At 29.5% G+C, this 6,623-nt stretch overlaps 1 long non-coding RNA gene across 1 annotated transcript; it reads left to right on the top strand.

Moving 5' to 3' along the window:
- Positions 1-1,564: 1,564 nt before the first annotated feature.
- On the top strand, positions 1,565-4,554 carry LOC132718313 (uncharacterized). Its single transcript, XR_009624072.1, has 3 exons — positions 1,565-2,055; positions 3,410-3,537; positions 4,324-4,554. It is a non-coding gene; the product is annotated as an uncharacterized LOC132718313 (long non-coding RNA).
- Positions 4,555-6,623: the final 2,069 nt, after the last annotated feature.

A 6,623-nucleotide genomic window follows, 5' to 3' on the forward strand; every position in this document is an offset into this window, starting at 1 on the left:
GAGATACTGTAGTCTTTGGGGATTAAAGATAAATACCTCGAAAACAAAAGCAATGATTTTTGAAAAGGGCAGACATACACACCATGACTTTTATGTTAACGACACCCTTATTGAACTGGTGAATTCATTCAAATATTTAGGTATCACTTTGTTAAAGAACGGAAACTGGTATAGAACTCAGAAATATATATCTGAACATGCCTCATTTGCTCTTTATAACGTTTTTACCATATTTAATAATATTGAGTTATCTGTTTCTCAGAAATGTAGAATTTTTGATTCACTTGTCGGCTCAATCCTTAACTTTGGATCAGAAATTTGGGGAATGCATGACGGACGCGATGTTGAAAAAATACATACAAAATTTTTGAGACGACTTTTATGCGTTCGAAAATCAACTAACATCTCGGCGCTATACGGTGAATTACGCCGTTACCCTTTTTCTGTGATGAGACAAATTAAGATGATTAAGTTTTGGGTGAAAATTATTAAGCTTGACGATACAGAGATTGTTAAAAAAAGTTTATTCAATGCTTAAGCAAGATGTTGATTCTGGGAATACATATAACTCGAAAAACTGGGCTTTTTATATTAAAAACATTTTAACAACCCATGGTTTAGCGTATGTATGGATTAACCAGTTTGATATAGATATTCCCTTTGTCATTATCAGACAAATAATTATAGATACTTTTATACAGAAGTGGTATACTGATATAAACAATTCTGGTCGCCTGCAAACTTATAGCATTTTTAAACATGATTATAAATGTGAAAAGTATTTTGATTTAATCACAGACAAAAATCATAGAATTGCTCTTACTAAATTTAGAACGTCATCACATAACTTAGCTATGTGTAGAATCTGGTCGATAGGAAAATATACCAAGATCAGAAAGAATATGTAAATCTTGTTTTAATGAGACAACCTGAAACAGAGTATCATTTTTTGTTAGTCTGTCCACGTTATAGCTAGAGAATTGAGGAAAAGGCTTTTTAAACCTTATTATTGTCACTGGCCGTCTGTTATAAAATTCGACAGCCTAATGTCTTCTAATTCTAAGAAAACTATATGTGCATTATCTAAATTTATTTACTTAGCAAATAGACAACGTATTTCATAGTATCTCTTCTAGTAATATCTGAAAATGAAATATATTCGAACCATAATTTATTGTTTAAGATGTTTGCATTTGCATGTATATCTTTCAAAGGAACTGACTTGCAACAGTGAATATTACGTTTAGTCTGTAGGACTTTAGTGTTCTTCATGTCTTTATATTTTAGAAAATGACAGAATAAGTTAAGTGCAGACTATTCAGGATATTGTAGGTTGGTGTCTGTTTATTTGAAACTTATGCATGCAAGCGCAACATATATATTAAACATGTTAAATATTATATTGAATATTGAACATTATATTCCATGAAACATCTTATGTTTGCTGGAAAAATCCATGTTTTGATCTCCAAACATTATATATATTACAATTTATACTTGTTATAAGCATTGTACTATGCTTTATACAAATAAAGTTTTCGTATTCGCATTCGTATAATACACAGAAGAAGAAGAAGAACATTTTATTGACTTAAACTACATAGTTTCTCGTCATATACATATACACAAACATAATGTACTGTACATAAATCATTATATAAATAAATAATCAAGTTCATAACTGCTAAATAATGAACAAGTCAATTCTAGCATTCGAGTGAGAGTGGTCCATTCGGTCCATTACATATATACATGAAGGTGTAAAATTGCAGTGAATATATCCGTAATTGGGTCAGAATACCTGTAAGCTATTTCCGTAGTAAACATTACCATATAAGGAAAACCGAAAGTAAACACTCATTTGCCCATTCATAAACTTTATCGACGTCATTGTTATTTACTAATATCAACCAATCATTACCGTCCCCATGCCAAATATGGAGACCGGAAATAATAAACCGTCACGCCTTTTTGCGACCACGCTTCATGACTGGAAAAAGATTTTCGATGTTTTTCAACATATTTGACCGCATTACTGGATATATATTTGAGTAGGTAAGTTAAAAATATGACAGTATGTTACATAAATGTACAGAGCAGGTGTTCCAAACAAATATATGCAGCGACATTTGCCCGTAATAACATGATATTTGATAATTCTCAACTGATGTATAGTACACATGTACAAGTTTATATATACATGATGTAAACACTGTTCCAAGATTATGTAAAAAGCCCATAGGTTGTGACTATGTTTTGTTAGCAAATGTCGCTGCATGAAATAACTTATAATACATCTCTATGATATACATCTTTGTACATAATTCTAAAACATATATATCATACATTTTTATAAGTGAAAAAACAGAGAGGAAAAAAAACAACAAAAAAAAAAACATAAATCTTACAATACCATGAACAGATATACTGGTGCCTCATATTTCCGAGGTACTTAACTGTTTAACCCAGACAACAGAAGTTAAGAGGATAAAATTCTGGAAAATACAGTGAATATTGTAGGAGAGACATATCAATTGCATCACAGTTTATTCCATTTAATGTTTGCATGTAAGCAATTATGTATACAACATTGCAATGCACACCCATCTGCAGCCTTGTGAGTAAATTTGTGTTCTCATATTTCCAAGGCAATTACCTTTTAACAGTTTCAAAAGCAAAACCAATGTAAAACTTTATCTATTAGTACACCTATACCTAGGCTCATCTGAAAGGGGCGATTTTCTCTTTGGCACTTATCAAATACCTCAATGGTTGTTTAACAAAGAAGATTTTCTCAAAAGGTATGCAATCTAAAAGAAAAATTGTGAAATATTAAGTAACCTTTCTCTAAAACTAAATAAAATATTTTTTTTTAGTTCTATTTGTAATATTTCGATAAAAATACAATAAAATAGTAAAAGTAAAACTACTGGCAGATTCATGAAGTTTAGGAGGCACTTTAGACTGTTTAAGTCTGATACCTTGGAAATATGGGTACCACGGAAATACGAGGCACCAGTATACCAAATCTAGACATAAATTTAGTTTACTGTATTATAACATTAATAAATTATCTATTATTACAATTTTACCGTACTGTAGAAAAAAAAAACATACAAAAGTAATGCAGGCCTGTGCATGTTGAATTACTTTTAAAACAGGTATCATACATTTACATTTCACAAATATTTCATGTCAATTTAATGTTTCTCTAAGCTTAAACGCTTCATAAACAAATTTACCTAATTTTTTTATTACACCAACATTTTTTGACTGTAATAATTCATTGAATTTATACACGCTAGGATTTCTATAGAAATAAGGTTTTATATACATCTGTCTTAAAGGCATGTAGGCTTTACATTTGATAACAAAATGGTATTCATCCTCTATATCTCTTTCGTTACAGATAGTACAATAACGCTGGTTTCGTTCTATTCGGTTCTGTGCATATCTACCAGTTTCTATGCGTAGCTTGTGGGATGACAACCTTAATCTGGACAGTGAATTCCGAAGGGTGTTAGGCAACACATTCAGGTAAATTTCAAAATCAATACATGTTTTAAAGTTTTTATATAAATAAAGTTTTTCTGAATTATTTACAGAATTGAACCATGTCTGTGCAAAGACATCATATACTTTCTGCCTAAAAATGTCTGGGAAAGTATTCATATTCACAGCATTAGGATTATTCCACACATATGAAAAACCAAAGTCATTTAGTAAGGACCTAATATTAGTTGCCCAGTTCCTAACATTTGTAGTATCTACTGATTTACATAATTCTTTATACAGAGTATTTATAATAATATTATCAGATGTCAATATTTTACACCAAAACTTTATCATTCTTGTATATCTGTTTATGTAAAGAGGATATCTACCTAATTCACCATATATGGCCATGTTACTTGTTGAAGTTTTAACATTAAGTAGTTGTTTACAGAACTTTAAATGTATTCGTTCAATTTCTTTTGATTTAGAAAAACCCCAGATTTCACAAGCATAATTTAGAATTGAACCTACAAAAGCATCAAAGAGTTGACACACAGTCTGTGGGCTTATTTTATAAGCTTTAATTTTAGTCATTAAGATATTAAGGGCTTTGAGTCCTTTCCCAGCTATGTATTCTTGATTAGATGCAAAGTTTCCAGTATAATTAAACACTGTACCAAGGTAATTGAAATCATTTACAACTTCTAAGCTATTGCCAGCATAGGTCCATGTTTCATTTTGCTTTGTATTCCCACGTTTTCTAAAAACCATTACTTTAGTTTTGCTAGTGTTTACTGATAATCCCCATTTATCACAATATATTTTCAGCATATCAAAGTGTTTTTGAAGTTCTGAAGGTGTTCTACCTAATATAACCATATCATCAGCAAAAAGCATCAAAATGAAGGTAATGTCATCTATCGTAAGGCCACAAGTGTAATCTTCTTGCAAAAATAACTCTAAGTCTTCTATAAATAATGAAAATAATAAAGGGGACATAACTTCTCCCTGTTTTAAACCAACTGCACATTCAAAAAACTCAGAATAAGAGTTGCAACATTGGACACAGGATGTGGTCACACTTTCCTTATCAACAGGGGACAAACTGTGGGGGTAACTCTAATCCCCTTGGCTATAGGCAATTAATTATGCACATGTGAAGTGACACTAATCTAATCAATTTCAAACAATCATCAACAACTATATGCAATCATGAAGCATGACATAAGTAAGCCATTGAAATACTTTATGCACTTACTGAAAAGAATGGTACCACATCATTGATGACATTTTGTTCGCTATAAAACATATCAGTAATAATTTTATAATCTCCAAATGATAAATCCAGCAACAGAAATTATCCACAATATGTATCACTCTTTTATTATTAATACTATAAGATGTATGAGAAAAGGATATTCAAAAAATGTATTTTTATACTATAAAAATAGTAGCTCAATAATAATTATCATTAACACTAATGTCTTGATAATGATATGATTGGATATTAGGATTAAAATTATATAATTATTTGTCCAAATTTTATAAGGACATTATATTATTGGACTAATTCTTTTGTTCATGTCTTTTATTATTATTCTTTTGAACTATAATATTGTCATTTATAAATGTTAAAAATTTCAATATTTTATTCGGCAAAAACATATATAAATGTTCATCTCCCATGTAACATTTCTTGTTTTCTCTTTTTATTCAAACAATTATTATCAATATCAAACAAACCATGTCATTTCGATTTGTATATGATATACATATATAGGAAACTAATTTTCTCTTTGATCTTTCATCCTTTAATTGGTTGCAATTATTCAATTTACTTTAGAATAATATCAGAATAGCATCCAATAAAATATCTTTTTTAAGTGCAAATTATACATAAAAGGGGTAGATTATCAAAATACAATTAAAATTGAAAATAAAATGCCTGTATGTAATTCTTAATAATATATACCCTTTGATCATTGTTAAATTATTTAAATACCTTCCATCCATAAATGCATTTTAAAAAAATAATTCTAATAAATATATATTTTGTTTTATTCTAATAAATTTATCTATTTTAATAAATATACATATATTTATTTCATTATATAGGGCTATCATCCTCCTTTACCTTTAATTCCCATTACAACCATTTCTACTATATATAGAAATACTTTGAACGCTGCACAAAAAGTAAAACTGTGTATTTTACTGGTACAGACGTAAACAGGCAAAAGTGGTATAACGAAGTGTGCAAAGAAAAACATGAATTGTTTAAAAAGGCAATGTATGAATATAATATCAACCCAAATGATGAGAAAAGAATGAACGTTTATACCAAGAAAAAGGACTATAAATATTATTGTCGTAAATGTAAAAATAATTATAATAAAACATTTGCCCAATCTCTAAATACAATAAAACATAAATCACCACGTGAATTCTGGAAGACGTTTAAACAGAAATCGCCAGGAAATCGGGGTGAAGAAATAACAGTTGACTCTTTTTATGAACATTTTAAAAATCTTTCTACAAATCATGATAAACGTGAAACTAATAATGATTGCGATGACTTTGTAAAAACTTTCTTAGAATCAGAAGGCAACAATGCTACATTTGAAGAACTTGATAAACCGATATCTGTGGAAGAGATTGTTCTAGCATCAAAAAGCTTAGGTAGTAATAAAGCTTGTTCTGCTGATAACATCTTATACGAGTACTTTACAGCATGTATAAATGATATTGTGAATCCTTTACAATTGCTTTTTAATTATATTCTTGATAGTAGATCTTTCCCAAAATGTTGGTCATCCGGTATTATTATTCCTTTACATAAAAAGGGTGATTCAACAGACCCGAGTAAATATAGGGGAATTACGATAACAAGTTGTTTTGCTAAGTTTTTCACAGTGATTACAGGCTGAAGAAATGGTCTGTAGAAAATGACAAAATTACGGATGCCCAGTTTGGGTTTAAAGCAGATTATAGCACTGTAGATGCTATTTTTATATTACATTCTTTGGTTGAAAGGTTTATAAATGATAAGAAGAAACTATTTTGCTGTTTTATTGACTTTAAAAAAGCATACGATCTAATTGATAGGAACTGCCTATGGTATAAACTGA

Source organism: Ruditapes philippinarum, unplaced genomic scaffold (assembly GCF_026571515.1).
Source record: "Ruditapes philippinarum isolate M1 unplaced genomic scaffold, ASM2657151v2 ctg9169_1_1_1_1, whole genome shotgun sequence".
Taxonomy (NCBI): domain Eukaryota; kingdom Metazoa; phylum Mollusca; class Bivalvia; order Venerida; family Veneridae; genus Ruditapes; species Ruditapes philippinarum.